The 20,135-nt window shown below is 39.4% G+C and overlaps 1 protein-coding gene across 2 annotated transcripts in view; it reads left to right on the forward strand.

Annotated features, from left to right (window-relative positions):
- Window positions 1–20,135, forward strand: part of POLA1 (DNA polymerase alpha 1, catalytic subunit) — a gene marked incomplete at both ends in the record, with an annotated part of 266,915 nt that overhangs the window by 211,750 nt on the left and 35,030 nt on the right. The gene's annotated exons all lie outside the window — the stretch shown is intronic.

Here is a 20,135-nt window from a genome sequence, read left to right on the forward strand (position 1 = left end):
AAATGCTATTTTCTATAGAGTTTAGTAATTGTAATAAAGTAAGCATAGGCAACGTAATCATTGGGCCTACAAAAACCAGATATTACCACAAAAAAATAGACCTGGAGTGTGTCTCCGCTGTTCACTAAAAGCCTAGGTTCATTTTGAAAGAGAGGGATGGGGTTGGAGTTCTTTTATTGACTTATCCTAAGATTGCGTATGGGCACCTCAGCCCAGATGATCAGGTGCTGCCTCTAACCTTCACACAAGACTTATAGGCACGGTGGGGCTTAATGGGGCTGGGGAAAGCTTTGTTACATAACTTGAAAGTATTTCAAAAATGTCTTGACAAGTGCATGGGCTTTTTCTCCGACCTGAAAATCACATTGACAACTTTTCTATTACCTGTAAAAAATAAAGGCAAATTGACATATTTTTCTTATTAGTCACCTGCAGAGTGTTTACGTTGTATGTCAGTGAATATCAATTCAGTAATTTGTTGGTCGGTATTGGGACTGGAGGCGACCTCCAGGGCCTGTGGAAAATACAAATTCTGCTGGATTGCCTCAAATAAGTATCCCCCTACTGCCCTTGATTTGGTCTTAAACTAGTTTCATTTCTAATCATAATTGACTTCAGTTTTCCATCTACAAGGTAGGTTAGAAATTATATAAAAATGCCTTGACCGACTTGGTTTTGCTATCTGTGCATATAAAATATGACCGATGAAGGAGTTGGCTCAGATATTAGAATCATTGCCTTCAGATGTTCAACAAGAACTCGGCCTATCTCCAGCTTATATTTTCAGTGAATTAGTAAAATTTATATAAAAAAGAAATTCCTTCTCTCCATTAGTAACTAGATTTTCAAACTCCCGTTTGTGACTGATGTCCAGTCCGTGTTTGGCTTTAGTATCATTAATAGCTGTTTTTCTTTTGTCCCCAAGGACCTTTTTTAAGTCCATTGCCTATTTCTGTCAGGTTTGTTACCTTTTTCTGGGTGCCAGTATATTAAATTTGTTCCCCCTTTACTCCTTCCTGAATCGAGCCATCCCAGTTGATTCCCTAGATGTTCTTTTCTATTTTTTCTTTTTTTTTTTTAAAGATTTATTTATTTATTTTTATACAAGCACTGGGTACAGTCAGAAGCGCGGGAGGGTGAGAGAATTCACCAGAACCAGAGCGGGGAACGAACAGGCAGACTGACGAAATACACTGTTGAGGGGAGCAGTGGGTGCAGCATGAGAGGTCTGTCACGCCATGTGGGACCCTTGCTGGCGGCCAGGGATTGAACCAGCGCTGCAGAGGCTGCGGGCAGCTTCGCAGCCCAGCGCTCAACTGCTGCGTCACCAGGGCAGGCCCTCCCTAGATGTTCTTAAGCAACAAGAGGACAGATTCCCTTTCCAGATATCTCCCAAATTCTTATCTGAGAGACTGAATCAGCCTCACCATCAGCAGTTTTCAAAAAGCCCAGTGACTCTTGGAGACGTGTAGGAGTGATCTAGAAAGTCACTTTAACCCAGCTTGGTAGAGAACATCAAGGAGTGTACTTTGCTTTCCTGGAAAATAAGGAAGAATCGGACAGCCATTTGGAAGCTTCTAGCTTGGCAAAAGGAGAGAAGTGTTGACAAAATCTGTACATTTACACAGTTTACTGTGGTCTATTTTCACAAGTTTAAGAATGGGGCAATTTTTTGTCATTTGCATCTAATAAATATACTATCCAGAGGAGTTCAGGGAAGAGCGGCACAAAGTGAATTATTGACACGTTCTTTTATATCTCGGAAGGCAGAAGAAAGTGCAACAAGAGAAGTGTAAGAACTGTATGTGTTGGACAGAAGGAACTTCATGAAATCGTCTAAGAGCCTTTCATTTTATTTACAGAATTGTAATTATTGAAACTCTTTTCCTTTTGAGCTTCCTTCTGCATATTTAGTATTCATAACTTCCAGTTTAAGAACAAAGGAATTGGCTGAAATTTACTTGCTCAGGACATTCTCAGGTCATTCAGTAATGTTATCTGTCAGTGGTGGGATCCAGAAACTCTGGGTCATGCAGAGGTTTTCTAACCAGTGACATTTGATAAGCTCTTTCCTAACAGTTACCTGGGGACATGTAAAAATTCAAAGCCATGAGTTCTGCCCCCAGAAATACTAATTCAGAAGGTGTGGAGTAGAGTTTAAGAAGCTCAACTTATTAGAAAGCCCCCCCCCAATATTTCTGATGTGCATCCATATTTGATAATCCCTTTGAACACATCAGTTGGATAGCTTTTAGATAAAAGAATTGAATACAGGTTGTAGGCCATAGGGAACAATTGGAGAACAAACAAGGATATTCTTAGAGTTCACAGGGGCACAGTTACAGGAGGGAAATCCCATAAATCTAAATTAAAATAACATATAAAATTATGTTATTTTTAATACTTTCTAATTTGCTGCCAGGGATACTTGCTATCAAAATGAATTTAAAATCTGTGGGATCCAGAGGGCAAATACAGTTTTTCAATTTGGACCCAGGCCAGAACGTCAATAGATTTTAACATCAGAAGTCCTGTGAAAAATGACAGTCGTTACACACAGTTATATTATTGAGAATGGAATCTAAGTATCGTCTGTCAACAAGTACCCTGGAACTGGCGAGTGAAGTATTTACCATAGACTCCCCTTTACTGTCAGTACCTAGCAACATTTCCTTCGCAAAGATTGTTTTACCGTGTCCCTTATAAGGCCCGTATTTTAAGGGTTATGCTGGATAGTGGTTTTAATTTTTGTTTGAAACTTGGCAATTGACTTAGGAAAAAAAAACGAATTATTTGAAAGAGGTTTATTTATTTTTATGGTGAGAAATAGCTCTCGTCAAAGCTTTTGCCTGTGCTTTGCTTTCAAACGAAAGTTTACAGACCATTAGTCCCTAATGTGAATTAACCCCATTTGGTAGTTTTCTCTTTTAAAATGGGAAAGGACTGTTATTCACTTTGGTGAAGTGTTTACTGCATATTCACTGTAACTACATAACATTTTAGAAATCTTATTTCCGTGGGACTTCGGCATTATTGTAACTGTTCCAGAACGTACACAGATGGCATAATAGAGCCAAAGGAAGTTTTAGAGGAACATAGTGGCAATATATGAAGTGAAAACCCATCTCCACGGTGGTAGCACATAATGGTCCCGTTTGACTGCCTCATCCCATGGGACTTTGGCCTGAGTGTGGATAAGTGAACACTTTGGAGAAGACATGAATCAGTTCAAATCTTTGTCAAATTGTCTAAATTGAAGTCTGCTTAAAATTCAGGAGGGAAAAAAGTCTCTTTTCTCGGCTGAGCCTTTTTTGGGGTATATTTGAGAACTGTAAAAACGATGGATATATATTTCCTATTGCTATCAAGTGCCATCCTTGATAGTAGAGGAACGACGATGGCCAGTGCTCCTTGCCCTGGAGGAGCTTAGCATCCACTGGGGACGGACAGATGGAACAACAGCTAAATGTGATAAACCGCTGAGCCGGTCAAGTTGTTTTGGAAGCAAAGAAAGGGAACCACTAAATGGATTGGAAAATGCAGAGTTCCCACATGCCCCCTCCCCCCTTCCACATGCACAGCCTCCCACATTATCAACACTCCCCACCCCTCCACGCCCCCCACCCCACCAGAATGAGACGTTTGTTACCATTTGTGAACCTACATTGACTCATCATCATCATCATCCACGTTTTACTTTAGGGTTCACTCTGGGTGTCAGATATTCTTTAGTTTGGACAAATGTATAATGACATGCATTTATCATTGGAATATCAATACAGAGAAGTTTCACTGTCCTAAAAATCCTATGTGCTCCCCTTATTCACCCCTCCCTCCCCGACCACCGCTGTTCTGTATATTTTCTCCACCACTGTTTGCCTCTTCCAGAATGTCATGGCGTTGGAATTACATAGTATAGAGCCTTTTTAGATCGGTTGCTTTCACTTAGTGAGATGCAGTTAAAGTTTCCCCTGTCTTTTTATGGCTTAATAAATAGCTCTTTTTTTTTAAAGTGCTAAATAATATCCATTGTTTGGATATATCACAGTCTATCCATTCACCTACTGAAGGACATTTTGGTCACTTCTAAGTGTTTGTGGTTATGAATGAAGCTTCAGTAAACATCCATGTGCAGGTTTGTGTGTGAACATAAGTTTCTGACTCCGGGGTAAATGCCACGGGAGCACAGTTGCTGGATGGTAGGTTAAGAGTGGATTTAGCTTTGTAAGAAACTGACAAACTGTTCTAATGGCCCTATCATTTTGTGTTCCCACCAGCAGTGAATAAAAATTCCTATTGCTTCGCATCCTCATTAGCATTTGGTGTTGTCAGTGTTCCAGATTTTGGCCAAACTAATAGTTGTATCTCATTGCTTTTTTAACTTGAATTTCGCCAATGGGGCATACGTGTTTCCTCCTCTACACATATACTTCATTCGGCCTCCACCAATACTCCCCTGCAGTGCCCTACCCCCTTCTCTTGCCCCGTTCCCTCTGGTAACCAGTATATTTTTCACAAAGTTTGCCTGGCCACTACCTGTTTTTTTGTTACTTGTATTCCAAAGATAAGTGAAACCATCCGTTATCTGTTTCACTCTGTCACTCATTTCACTTGCCATCATTGTCACCTCAAGGTCCATTCATTTTGTCCATATGGGTGGCCTAGCATGCCACAGTCTACAGAGCAGGCCTGCTGAGCAGCTCCTGTCAAGGTTTGTCCTGCTCCTCCCTCCTCACAGCCAGGAGTTCTACGTTCGCTTTCTCTCTTGAGCTTTGTTCTCATTTGCTTGCTTTACCCTTTTTTGTTTTCTTAAACATTTGTGTTTCTCATTTTTTTCTCCTCTTGTCTTTATGACTGGCGGTGGTATCGTAGGCATTCATTGTTTCCTTTAGTGTCACCCAAAACTAAACTGTCCCTTTTTAGGATACTTCATAGCTTCCTAGCACCTTCTCCCAGGTCTCACACAGGCAGTCCCATCAGCCCTGTGAGGTAGCCGTGGGTTGTGCACATTATATTGGTGAGATGGAGTTCAACGTGAGATCCCTTCCTGGCGTTCCCACGGCACCTGTCAGTGCCCTTTCCATAGGCCTCATCCTCACTTGTTTTCTTTGCGTTTCTTTCCCATGGGAGCCATCGAGGCAGGGGATTTTATCTTGTTTAGCTATGCTTTGCCCATTGGGGGCCTACTAAATATTTGTCAGATGAATCTTAACTGGAAAATAAGGTCATACAACCAATTTCAGGGACTGTGGAAGAATTAATCCTAAGAACAGTCTGCCCGTGAATGGCGGGCAGCATTCACTCAGTTGTACTACATCCTGTATTTGCTTGGCCTGACTCAGGTGTGCCTCAAATTAAAGGTACTGAAGTTCCTTGACATTTGCAGACTTAATGCCTGGTGGTTCACCTCTTTGTGAGTGATGATAAAGACAAGTGACATTGTATCTGTCATTTGCTGATGGCAAATTTGAATTGAATCGAATGTCAAATCACTTCACTAGTGAGTGAGCCAGGCTGACTGCCCATCACTCACACTGCCAACGGGTCCTGTTCTCTGCTCACCGTCAGCTAAGGTTACACTCATGAAGTGGTGATAATTACATTACTTCATGGAAAATAGGGCCCATTACTGAATAGTGAAGGAATTTAAGAAAGTGGGTTTGTTTGTTTGCTTTTTGGCCAGAAATTAAATTTTCTAAAAGGATAATATGCTTTAGTGTATATGGTAATTTGAAGTTTTCTGAGGATCTCAAGACTGGTCCCTTTTCAATGTTAAGGATTTCTACTATTTTTCCTATACTACTAAAGCAAAAGCTGGAGAGTTTTTATCATTGCTGGAAGTACTGAAATAAAAGGAGCAAGGCACCCCTGGAGTCCTCTCTAAGCAAGGTGACATTCTTACCTTACTTGGTTGAATTCTCACCAGGCATTAAAAAGAAGGCTGTGTCAGAGAGCTCCTGTCTGGTTTAGTTCTTGTCATCACTTTTTTCAAGCCATGGGTTACTCTCCGGATAACGGATGGTTTCATTTATCTGTGGAATACAAATAACAAAAAAACAGGAGACTCAAAATATGAGTCTTTTTTTTTTTCCCCAGAAGCATATCAGGATACTGTTTGTTTATTTATTTATTTATTTATCCATTAGAGATCCCCGTTCTTTTATTTATTTATTTATTTATTTTTGTGTCCAGTACTCTCTTGGTACTTTTTTTTTTAATTAATAAATTTTATTTTTATATTCCCCATACAATTGCAACCCCCCCATTCTGACCCCGATCCCTCCCATCCTGCCCCCCACCCCCCAAAAAATGTCTCTGGTTCATAGTTTTTTGTTGATTTTGATTTTCACATTCTTATAGTTATTCATTTTCCTGGTCCCTTATTTACGTTTTCTAGATTCCTGCTATGAGTGAGACCATCCGGTATTCAAAATATGAGTCTTTTTTTTAAAAAGATTTATTTATGCGTACAAGAGCTGGGGTACAGGCCAGAGGTATGGGGGGGAGGGTGAAGGGATTCACCAGAGACAGAGTGGGGAACAGAACAGGCAGATTGACCGAAGAACACTGCTGAGGGGAGCAGCGGGCAAGTCAGGAGAGGTCTGCTGTGCCATGTGGATTGCTCCCTGGCCTACTGGGGACCGAACTCGTGCTGCAGTGGCTGCAGATTGCGTCTTAACCACTGTGCCATCAGGGAGGCCCTCAAAATATGAGTCTTTAATAACAGGTAAAATATTTAATTTATGCCTACCAGATACATGTGAATATTTGCTCTTCTTAAAGTTATGTTTTTATAATTGTGAAAGTTTTCTCTAGAAAAATAGATTTTGAAATGGGTAACTTTAAATTCCATTTTTCCTTTTCTTACAAATAAGAAATATCTGTAAGATATTTTTTTAAACCATTTCCTTGATTAAATGACTTTTTTATTGCAAGGAACTAATGTGGCAGTTCAGAACATAGTTAACTATCTGTTTATGATTAGAAAGTGATTGTAGACAAACATAAAGAACTTTGATAATAGAAAAAGTGGCTCATATAGCCCAGAGCTTCAGGGGGTTTTCATTGTTGTTGCTATTGTTACGTATGACATCGTTTTAGTCTTTAATGACTTAGGGAAAAATAATATAATGTTAAAGTACAAAACCAAGTAATCATTGTGATTCTGATTTATAGTTTATATGCAAGGTGGAAAATTGGTAAGCACCACTACAATAATATATGTTTGTTACTCTGGATGGATTTTTATTTTCTCCTTTATACTTTTCTGTACATCCTAAGTTAGACTCTGAGCAGGTACTGCTTTTATAACAAGGAAGATTATAACTGCTGACATTTTCCAAAGAAATATTTCACTCAACTTGAAATAATTACTTCAATAATTTAATAGTGTGTGGGGGGTAACATACAGATCACCAAACCAACTTTTTTTGTGTGTGCATTTTTTTCCCCACATCGAGCTCAGCCCTTACTCAATGTGTGATCTGTAGACAGCAGCATAGACATCACCTGGGAACTTATTAGTGATGCAGAATAGCAGGTCCTCCCCAGACTGACTGCATCAGCATCTGCATTTTAACAAGATTCCCAGGTGATTCCTAAACACACTGAAGTTTGAAACACACTGATCCTAAGACACTCCCCCTCTTAATAACTAAAGTTGACTTCCATTTCATTCATCTATTCAGTGGGGCCATTCTTTTGACAAAACTTTAAAATGACAAATGTACAGATTTCAGAAAGCTTACCCCAGTTTAAGGTAGAATTGGGATGGCAACCTGGTCTTTTGAACTATGTTCTCTAAGCTTAAATATATAGTGAGCTGACAGGGTTTGGGGCAGGAAGCATGAGTTCTTCCATTTTGTTTCTTCTGAGTCAGAAGGAACGAGGGTGAAGTAAATTAGGATTTTCCAAATGGCTTCAAGCGTCTCAGAATCAGTGGCTTATAAAAGCCCTGGAACATAGCTCCACGCTCTTCATGTACTGGCCACTAGATGTGCCCGGAGTGAAATTTCCTCCAGTCACCGCATTCTAGGCCTTGTTATAACATTGATTTAGCACATTTTTATATTTTGCTACCAAAGTTTCCTCAGGAATTATGTTCCTTACTGTTGCTGACTTTTCTGTTCTGTTTTTATGCTCAGTAAAAGAATGAAAAAGTTGATCCTTTCCAAGGGGAATACAGCATGTGTTCCCTTACACTGCTTTGTTTTTCTCTTGTGAATATTGCCAGTTTTGTTTGTTTTTAACTGAAGATGACTCTATAATGTGACGGAAGAGAAGCTACATTTTCCAGGAATCTGTCCCCATAGTTGCTTTGCCCTAAGTGGAGATGCCTTGTCCCTCTTCATTTTCCATCATCCTCTGTGGGATAACTGAAGTTGTATATGAAAGTTGCCTTTATTTGGGCTGCAAACTTCCTAACTTGAACAGCGTACCGGTTCTTTCAGCCCATTCCTGCAAGTATGCGCTCAGCTGTTGCACCTTTATGTGCATGTGGACTTACAGGCTTGCGATGAGAGCAGACACATTAGTAGTTTTATAAAAGCCCCTCCTCTGTCTTAAATGGGGGAGTCCCTTGTCCTTTTTATGGTGACAATTACAGCAGCACCAATGGGGGTGCCAGTGTGGCAGTGTCTGGGCCAGCATGCTATGGTGGGTGGCCTTCGCTTGTAAAACCTGGTCATTTTATGAGTTTCGAGAGTAGGAAGAACCTGATAAGATTTTTTTCTTGTACTTTTTTAAAAAGATATATTTATTTATGCATACAAGAGCTGGGGTACAGGCCAGAGGTATGGGGGCTGAGAGGATTCACCAGAGACAGAGTGGGGAATAGAACAGGTGGATAGGCTGAAGTACACTGCTGAGGGGAGCAGCGGGCGAGCCAGGAGCGGTCTGTTGTGCCATGTGGGTTACTCCCTGGCCGGCCGGGGATCGAACTCCTGCTGCAGAGGCTGCGGATTGCTTCATAGCTTGCATCTTAACCCCTTGCATCATCAGGGAGGCCCCTTTTTTTCATGTACTTTAAAAAAAATACACCTCTATCACCAATGAGGGGGGAAAATATTAAACCGTTTTCTAGCATTTAGACCGTAATGTGAGCTAATCACTTTATTTTAAAGAAAAGTATTTTTAACAGTTGTGCTAGTAAATTTACTTTTAAAATGTATTGTGCTTACACCGTAGATGGTTTTATTTCCATGATGTTTTTTACTACATAATTATACATCTTAATTACGTAATTACTATCATAATTATTATGTAATTGCATGTACTTCCACTAATTACAAAATCAGGAAGTGTAATTATCTAGTAAAAACTTTATGAAATTTCATGTACTAAAAATTACTTAAAAGGCTATTCCAGTGGTCTACTAGAAGGCTTTCCGTGGCTAGTCTTCTTAGTCCCGACTTTAGTTTAGAACTTGAACCAATACACCAGGGCAAAAAGGACAAATAGAAACTGACAGTCCAATGCTGAATTGAGTGTTGTGATACATGTAAGATGGCCTTTGTCCTTTATAAGTTAAAGTCAGGGAGCATTTAAATTTCTTTGTGATTATGGTGTTGTGGTGAGACTACCTTAAATATTTGAGGCAGGGATCACAAAACTGTCAATGGGACAGACAGTTCCTTCTTTGGAATGGATTGATTGATGGAATTTACAGTGAAGGCATTTAAGCTACAAAACACCAGGCCTGCTATAATTCTGTAAGATAAAAGGTTTATTTAGCTATCTCCACCTTTGAAAGCAATAATTAATAACATTAAAAATTCTGTCTCTTTAGTTGGAGAAGGGTTTCCCTTCCATTTATGTTTGTATTTACTAAGATGGGAGCAAATATATCAAAAGAGCATAATCTTTTTCTGCTACTACTTGATGTCAAAAGCAGCTTTTGAGACATAAACATACACACACAAACATGTAACATCAGACCCTAAATAAAGACAGAAGGTTTAATTCAATAAAGCCATGATGCCTCTACCATTCAAAACGACATATAAATTGCACAGTGAAACAATAGTCATGACAGCAAATTAGATATGACATCTAAATTACACTACAAAGAGAAATCCCAGAACCATTTTTGGTCTGTAGGAGTCTATTTTAGCCCAGGTTTAAAACCCAGTCTAGAGACTGCTTTATTGTCTAAGTAGGGTAATGTTGTAGAAGACTAATTGGAGGTTGGTTGAATTAATTGCAGATTAATTAAGAAGAAAGGGCTTATAATACTCATAGCAGAGAAGAGAGTAGATCCTTTTAAGTATCATGATATAATATTTCAGGAGTATTAAATTATTGATATTTGTGTATAAGATCTGTAATAATGTTACAACATGACCTGAATCAAGCCTTTGGAGTTACATATAGCTCTACTAAAGTTTCTTCGCCTCAAAATAAGTGTGTCTCTCTAGAAATATATGAAATCAGCCACTTAAAGTGCATATGTTATTTCTTTTAAAAATGCAACCTTAAATATTAAGAGGTCTGTAATCTTAGAAGCCAGTAACTTTTTTCCCTCAAATCTTTCTAAAGAGGCATTCTCTGTGGTTTTATCAGTTACTGACTTTGTGACTTTTTTAAAATGAGTCTGTGAAAGATATGAAAATACCAACCCCACTTCAAACAAATTAGAGGATTTCTAGCCATCCAGAATTGTTTCATGCTCCCAGAGATACTTGGAGTTTAAACAGGTGTAGTCTGACTCTGGTATTTCACTTTAGTAGTTTAGGATTATTTTTAAATTGCATATTATTTTCCTCTTGGTAATCTTTGTTCATTTACTTAGCCCAGAATTTAGTATCTCTGTCATGTCTTACTTGCCTTAATTCTCTTCTCACACTTCCCAGGAGCACTTCGGCTCCCTCCGTGAGATAGCATTTGGCTTTCTGAATCTTTCGTTATGGTTTTGTTTTTGTTTTTTCACCAATCGTGTGTGCCATATCGGAATGGCCTTTAAAGTTAAAGTTAAGTGTTTTTGCTTGGCCTTCACCTTTCCATTTACGGTGCAGATTTAATGTTTAAACTGACCGTACTTTTTTGCTTTATCCTGTTTGGCTTTGCTTTTCATATAAATTGGCATAAGTTTTCTTATCCTCCATAATTTTTTAATTTTTTCATAATTATTTAAGGGAATCAGCCATAATATTTGAAGTTGAACGGTGTCTTTATGATGTCACCCTAAGCCCGTATTTCTTGTTAATTTTCACAGTCAGTGCCCATTTATTATTTTATGCTGTACTATCATGTAAACCCATCATCCCATTGACTTGTTCCTAGAGTAGTTTTCCTAAACTTGTAAATTTATTCAGATCCAACAATCTTCTCTTACCTTGCATCCAATGGGATGGTAACTAGACAGAACTAGTAACCTGGCCTTGAGTTAAATTGAGTCAGTTTTGATTGCATTCTCCTCAAGTAAAGACCCCGGAAGATGTTTCTTCCTTTGGCCAGTGAGTCCTGCTAACCATAAGCATTCCGTAAAGTTGAAGGCTTAAATTAGCTGTGCTGACAAAAACAAAAGATTCATCCTGGATACAAGTGTAAGCAAGGCCTGTTCCTGCTCTAGAGGTAATAGCACTTCTGAGTGTTTCCTTATTCATACATTCTCCCTTTAAGCACCTACTTTTCACTTATGGAACTTTTTATGGAAAGCATTCACAGCCATCATTTTTTACTTTTTCTGTTGGGTGGGGGTGGTTGACATCTTTCACATGTCACACCAAGGAGATGACATGACTCGGGGAGGTGGTAAAGTCTGGAAGTGTGAGAGCCCAGTGCGGTTTCTGCTTTGTCATGACTGACTTGTTTTAATCTAGTGGGGAAACTACAACCTGAAGGCAAATCAAATAGCTTCAGCACAGGAGAATGGCCGGCAGTGCTGCGGGCACTTGCCTGTAGTTCGGGGGGGGGGATTCCTGGTGGACATGGAGTTGGAATTGGTCCTGGAAGAGTGGATGGGACTTTGCTAGGCACAGGTGCACTCGTGTAGTTTGAGATTAAATTTTGTCTTTCCAATTATTCTTTAAGTGCTCTATTGCTTATCTAGCTTTTTTCCCCTTAATAAATCAGAGAACCTCGTTTGACAAATGCATGATGATTTTTAATACATATCTCAATTGGAAGTTTAACCAAAAAGCACTTATTGAGAGGCTGGTCTGTATGAAGCTTTAAACCCCAGGCTGGAAGCTGGAAGCTGTTCTCTCTTCACTCCCCACTGGATCCAGTGGTGGTGCTTCGAAAGAAGTTGACTCCATCCTACAGGATACATCTGTCAGAAGTGTATCAAAATGTTTTCCTATCTTAAATAATTTAACTCAGAATATAATAATGTAAGTATTTTGACATGAAAATGTTACATACTGTGATATATCCACTTAACTTAAAACAGACGTCTTTAACTTTAAAAGAAAGAAGTATGGTAAGACAAAACAAAACAGAAATAGGAATTAAAAGAGATGAATGACAGACTGAACTAGTTTTATTTAGAAGATAAAAATAAAATCCTATTAGCATTATGACCATAGAATATAAAAATGGTTTACTTGAAGCATGGTTAATATTTTTTACTATGATCATGAAAGCTTAAACATCTGTAGGACCTGTTTGCAAAGTAAATGTTCACTGATGAAATAATTCCAGTGTTTTATTGGTACATATATATATATTCACATACATACATATATATTGTCTTATGAAAAATGTCGATGCTGAGAAGGCAGTAAAATTCAAGATAAAAGGCAGAGTCTGAACCTGAGTCTGTCTTCAGGAATTTATCCGAAGAGCCCTCTCTGGCTTCTCTCAGTGAAGGCTTTATCACTTTTAACAAATGTGCCACAGTAAATTTATTAGTATGCTACAAAGAAATTTTCAAAATAATTAAGACTAAACTACACTTGTCAAAATAAATGAATGAAATACAATTTTGAATCATCTTTCTTCGCTTATTGCTCATTTGCATAATTCAGTAACTTACACAGGAGTCTTTCAGTCATTGGTGTGAATTAGCAAGGTTCTGCTATTCCTTGTTGTACGGGTGGGAATTATGCTACCGTGTAATTAGCTATTCCAGACATGGACTAACGGGAAATACCAAAGGGCACAGCAAAATCTAAAGAGACAAGGCAGGGAATCTAAAGACAAGAGACAATCAAAAAACACCCAACAAACTCAAGCTGGTAGACCACAGGGAATTTTGAATGAAGCCTCTTAATTTATTTTGAGAATAAGAAATCAGTAGTATGAGAGAAATCTCAACAAGATTAGCTGACTAAGCCTACTTAAAAAAAAATATCTCTATAGTGCATGGTGCGCCAGGTTAACCACTCCTGTTTGTTAGTCTGTATACAGCTCAACAAATAGCCGGCAAAGCCTTTCATGGGTATATAGTGGCTTTCCATTGAGGTTTTCACTCTTTGAAGGAGGTCGTTTATACCAATGAGATCTGTAGATGCAAATTGCTTTCCCTATATGTGAGGGGTCATTCCTTTCACAGCAGACTTGCTCATCGCTTTTATAGGGGTTTTGTTATTTTTCTACTGCTCTAAAGCAATGATGGGAATCATGCCTCCCCCTTCCCCAAACCCCCCATCTAACTTAGCATCCTGATCTTTTCCCTCCAGCTCTGTGAAACTTTTGTGTGCTGAACTTCGGAAACAAAACAAGCTGTTGGCAACAGCCTTTAGCCCTGAATCAGGAAACTTTTTCCTTTTTTTTTTTTTTTTCTATCTGAAATATCTCTTTGGATTTGCTTCTTATTCTCACTTAATTCTAAGGAATTAAATTTCCTATTACAGCAGAATGCCACTGTCACATGCTAGGGCATGTGGAAATTCTTGCAAGTGATGTCCTGAAAATATCATTTTCAGTTTGGCTTCCCAGTGATGTAAGCACATAGGAACTGGAGGAGCAGAGAAGGGATGGGATGGATTCAAGGGGTAGCTGTGAAAACCTAACTTCTGATCCCATTGCTGAGCTGGATGGGGAAATAAGATTTGTTTTTTCCCTAAGCTTTTAAAGAATCATAACAAGCATCCATAGGTTTTAGCCTATAGCCTTAGGAAGCAGGGTTCTCAGGCACACCACATGTGTGCTCTGTAAAGACTGGCTGGCTGTTCCTTCTGTTTACATCTGTTGAGCACCCCGGGCCTGACCTGAACTTGTGGAAGACTATAGCGGGTAGTGGTTAAAAGTTCATGGTCTTGTAGCCAGATGGACTGGTTTAGGTTTGGGCCTCCCACCTCTTGCTAGATAAGTAGCTTTGGGGTACGTGACTTATCTCTGTGCTGCCTCATCTGTTCAGCTAGAATGGGGATAGTACCTACCTCATGGGATCTAAATTAAACAGGATACTATGGAAACAGGGTGATATGTAAAATGCCTCATGCCCGGCACATAGTAATCATGCAATAAATACTAGTGGCTTTGGTACTTCTGAGAGTAACACTTTATCCAAACCACTATTATAGAAGTTCCTATTATAGTTATTGTATCTGAATTGGTTTCTGTAGCCTCTCATTGACCATGTTTTGTTCCTATTTGTGTCCCCTGCATCTAGCCTTACACCAGGCATGTATTTAATGATGAGTAGTTACAGGCTGAAAAAGGCATGGACCTACTCTCAAGGAACTTAAAATCAATCCTGATAACTCTCTTAATTTTCTTGTTGATTGAAATAGCATTCGTGTCAGAAGTATGTTAGAAAAGATGGATTTGATTCTCATTATCAGTACTAGTGGAAGGATTGAAACACGAATAACTCACAAACTGTCCATTTTGTCTAGATCCATCCTTTTGGCATGTGCTCTACTAATGTTCAACAGCTAGTGATAACTCTTGGCTCTTTTCTACAGAGAGTAAAAAATACCTGTGTTTGTGTATGGGAAGTCAGCCAAACCAAGTTTCTGAATCTTGTGCCTTTTAGCAGATTGTTTCTGAACAACCAGGGTGTATCTTTTTTATTTATTTATTTTTATTTTTTTTTAATAGAGGCATGTTTTATTTGTTTGTTTGTTTGTTTTTGTTTATACATGCACTGGGTACAGTCAGAAGCGTGGGAGGGTGAGAGAATTCACCAGAGCAGGGAGCAGAGCAGGTAGAGGGACCGAAGTACACTGCTGAGGGGAGCAGCGGGCGGCAGGAGAGGTCTGCGCGCCTATCTTTTTTATTTTTTAAAATGACAGGTGCCCAGATGCCACCACCAGGTAACTGATTCAGTCGTTCTGGGGTGGGGCCCCAGTGGCTGTATATTTTTAAAAGCCTTGTGGGTGATTCCGATGTATACCCACAGTGTTGAGAATCTGAGTTAGTGAAACTCTTCAAACTTTAATATAGCTTCTTGTCAAATATGCATTAAATTTGACTTTGATATAGAAAGGGAGATTGGGTGGCATCTAGATAACAATTTAAACAGACAGTAGAGAGAAAATGGAAGTGAAGTCCATGAATGATTTCCTAGGTGAAGGAATCACTTACGGGGCTATATGAGCTAATTTAGAGCAGAGAATAAAGTGAAGAGGGAAGAGGACTAGGGGGAAGTAAGCAAGAAGATACTGTTTTCTGCTCATGAGCAAACTGAAGATGAAATTAATGCATTTCAACAAAATTGGCTGTAAAGCACGTGTTATTTTCCCTGTTAACTTAACATCATCAAAGAAGGAAAGGGCTGCTGTGGGCTGGGGAGGCCGTGAGGAGACTGAGGGGAAAGGGGCCAATAGTGAGGGAGAGGCTAACCCAGCCTGGCATTTAGGACCCTCCAGGGTTTGGATTTCTGGAAGCTTTTCTGTCTCCTGTCCTCTTCTGCTTCCCTCCCGCCTGCACTTCTCTGTCACTGCCTGTCCCCCAGAGCTCCGGATAAGGTGGGGTCCTGAAGATGATGGTCTGTGTAGTAGATCACTGTTTCAGCCGGAGAAAGAGCCTGGCTCGCCCCACTTCCCAGCTTTGGAGTCTTGAAGCTAGAAAAAGGTCTTCAGTGAGCCTTGATTTTCTGGCCGTAGGATATTAGATCCTCCCCTTTTGCCTAGAAGGATTGAGATGGTGCCTCTGTGGTTGCCTCTCTCAGCTCATGGGTTTCCCCTGCCCACCTCAGCCCAGTCTCTCCCTGTTGGTATTCTGCTGCAACCTTAACACCTCCCAGCTAGACGTGATCTCTTTGTTCTCCAAACTCCTGCAGCTCTTAAGCACTGTCCCTTAACATGATAACTTTGAGGACTGGCCACCCTTGATATGTTACTGCATGTCAGGTGGCAACTCGCACATGAAAGGAGCCTTATAAATGGGATGTGAAAGTAAAGCCTTTTAGAATACTTTATGGTAGAAACCTAATACTTTATAGAAGACTCTAATTCATTCTCTTTTCCCTGCTATTTATTTCCATAGCCTCTGAATGTTTTAAGATTTTTTTCCCATCCATGTATATCCATATACCCATCAAACATTTTAGCCCACACCATCTCACTCCACATACACTTTCTTTCTTATCGTCCTTTACCTACTTTCTGTTCATTTATATCATACACCTCCAAGAGACTACTTTCATTCCAGCATGGACATTTGTCAAGCCTTTAGGTTATAGAAATCGAACAGATGCCCTGCTGCATAGTGAGATGTATTAAGATGTCCACAAGTTTATTTCAAATAAGGGCTTATCCCTACCCAGGCCCACTCTTCACCCTTCTATAACTTAAGTGCATATGCCAGCAGCTGGCCATTTTGCTCCCAGGTATTTTGAATATTGAAAGTTTTAATTCTTTGATGACCTTGCTATCTTTTCATTTCTCCCATACATCTAAAATTTGTTATCTGGTTTACTGTTGTCTTTGTCATATCTCAAGATGTCCGGTAGCCATCAAAATGTCTAAAGGGAAGAGGCAGTGCTGTCTCCCCACACGCCCCTCTGTGGAGCAGTGCAAGGCCAGGCGCTCACTGATGGCAGTGTCTGTCAGTGTATGTTTAGCAGGCCAGGCTGGGGAAGAAAAATAGTAAGCCCACAAAATCTGGAGATAACCTATGTCTTGGGTGTAACCCGCAGATACCCTCTAGTAAAATAATCATTGTACAAAATAATTGCAGGAGACTGAACAAGTTAGAAAATCTATTCCTGGTTTGTCGCTGACTCACTTTGTGGCTTGGACAAACCATTATTACTCTTTGATTTAGTTGTCTTATTTATAGTTCAAAAAAGGAAAAATAACATGTGTTTAAAAAGCACTCCGAAATTCCTCTGTAAAAGTGCAAAGTACTATTGTTTTTTTTATTATTACTATTAGTGTTCTGGCAAATGGTTTAGTTTTATGCCATGTAGTTCCCAGATGTTTCAGTTCTTCTCATTGATGAATTACAGAACACTTCCATGTCCTCCTGTTTCATGGCATTGATAACAGTTTAGCATGTCTTTGTTTTAACCACAGTTAAAGTGTATGTCCAAAATAGATCTCATTAATAAAATACAATTACCAAATTAAATATATCTATACTACTTTGTATTGTTTTTTTTTTCAACCTCCTTAAAAACGTGGTTACCAACAACTACTAAATAAGACCTTTAATTACTGCCAATCTTCTCTTGAAAGTAACAGTGCTTATCTTGAGTAGTTTGAACTGTAAGTGGTATTCAGTACACAGTGGGGTTGTAATGCGATTATGAAGTGTACCAAGCTACGGATAAATAAGCATGATAAATCATATATTTGTATTAGAAAGAATATTTGAATTATTAACTGAATAAACAGGTTGCAACTGCTGATTGCTTGGGGTGGGTATATGATAAAAAGTAAAATACTTGGAATAGAAAAATTGTATGCTTCCATATATAGTAGAGAAATCTTTTAAATTTAATGGGGTTTTGAGTGCACAGTACTTAAATTACTGAGAAAATTAAATGACTTGCATTTATTTCTGGCATTAAATTTTCCAAGTTAGGACCTTTTTTTTTTTTTTTCTTTTTTTAAAGGTTTATTTATTTATTTATTTATTTATGCAAGCACTGGGTACAGTCAGAAGCATGGGAGGGTGAGAGAATTTGCCAGAGCCAGAGCGGGGAGCAGAACAGGCGTACTGACGAAGCACACTGTTGAGGGGAGCATTGGGGTGCGGCAGGAGAGGTCTGCACACCACGTGGGACCCTCACAGGCAGCCGGGGATCGAACCTGCACTGCAGAGGCTGTGGGCAGCTTCGCAGCCCAGCACTAAACCGCTGCGCCACCGGGGAGGCCCCAGGACCTTTGTTTTTTAATGTCTCAGCTTATTCATCATTAGAGACCTATGGCTTTTATATAAAATATTATAGTTCTCCCCCAGATAGCCAGTAATTTATCAATGAAAAAATATTTTCTCTTTTTTTCCCCTCCTTTTCTGGGCATTTGGTTCCAGAGGACATTTTCTTAATTTGGGACAATTGTTATTGTAAAGCATTTAAAATCTATGTGTTTTTCTAAAGTGTTATATTTTAAGTAACCTTAAAAATAACAATACTGGAAAGTAGTAACCTGTATAAAACAAATAAGACTGTGAACTTCATTTCTATTTCACTATGAGGTACAGTAAGGAATAAGCTGTGTGCCTTTATTTGTACAAGTGTCCCGAGACCTGCATTACAGGGAAGGAGGCATGGCTACCACAGGTCTGAGAAACCAGAAGGCATGTAATGGCAGCCATGGGCCACAGATGATCTCTAAATATGTTTAAATGATCTTGAAGAATACTTGGCATTTTTAATTAGTGATAATATTTTTTACACTGGAGGGTTCCTACAGAAGCCAAAATTCTGGCTTTCTTTTAAAAATCAGAATCTGACCTCTTCTAGGTATTTATCTAAAGAAATTGAAAACACTAATTCAAAAAGATTTATGCATTCTTGTGTTCCTAGCAGCGTCATTAGACATTCACAATAGCTAAGACATGAATGCACCCAAAAGCCCATCAGTTGCTGACTAGATAAAAAGTAGGGAGAGATATACTCAGTGGAATATTACTAAGTAAAAAAAGATGAAATCTTGCTTTTTGTGACAACATGGATAAAACTCGATGTAATGGGGGCCTCTCTGGTGGTGCAGTGGGTTAAACCTCAATACCATGAAGCTATTGGCAGCTACTGCAGCATGAGTTCAATCTGCGGCCAGGGAGCTGACCCACAAGGTGCAGCAGACCTCTCCTGTCTCACTTGCTGCTCCCCTCAACAGTTATTTCAGTTGATTCACCCTGTTCTCCCCACTCTCTCTGGGGAATCCTCTCACCCCCACACACACACCTCTGCCCTGCACCCCCGTTCTTGTATGCATAAATAAATAAACCTGTAAAAAAAAAACTTGATGTAATGGTGCTAAGTGAAATAAGTCAGAAAGTGAAAGACAATTATCTCATGTTTTTTTCTTATGTGATATGTACATAACCAAAACAAACGAACTAACAAATCACAACAAAAATAACTCTTAGATTCTATAAAAAATATAGGAGCTTCGGTTGTGGATGAGATGAAGCTTATATACACATAGAGTTGAAGATGTAATCCTTCTCACCCCCAATTTATATAGTTTTATAAGTCCGTGGTCAACCAAGCTAGTATCTTGCTACACTAGCTGAGTATTCCCGCATGACAGTTGGCCAGACTGAGAAGCAACTGAAGCTGTCAGGCAGAACTTAGCCTCTCCAGTTTGTTGCAGCTCCGTAGCAATCTGCGCCACTCATTTCTGTTCCTCGTGTGGCTGCTCTGTGCATTTGTTTGCTAACAATATTTTTTGTGTTTAAAGAAAAAAAGGAAACAAAGGAAGCTAGAGAACTTGGGGTTTTAAACAGTAAGAAATATCCTATTAACATTAAAAATGCAAAAAGATGTGGGCCTCCCTGGTAGCACAAGGGGTTAAGATACAACCTATGAAGCTCTCTGCAGCCACTGCAGCACAAGTTCTATCCCTAGCCAGGGAGCAACCCACATGGTGCAGCAGACCTCTCCTGTCTCGCCCGCTGCTCCCCTCGGCAGTGTATTTCAGTCGATCTGCCTGTTCTGTTCCCCACTCTGTCTCTGGTGAATCCTCTCACCCCCCACAACTCTGGCCTGTACCCCAGTTCTTATATGTATAAATAGTTTTAAAAAATGCAAAATTATGAGAGTTGTCTTAATACCATCCAAGTCATATGGA

Source organism: Talpa europaea (genome assembly GCF_964194135.1).
Source record: "Talpa europaea genome assembly, chromosome: X".
Classification (NCBI taxonomy): Eukaryota; Metazoa; Chordata; class Mammalia; order Eulipotyphla; family Talpidae; genus Talpa; species Talpa europaea.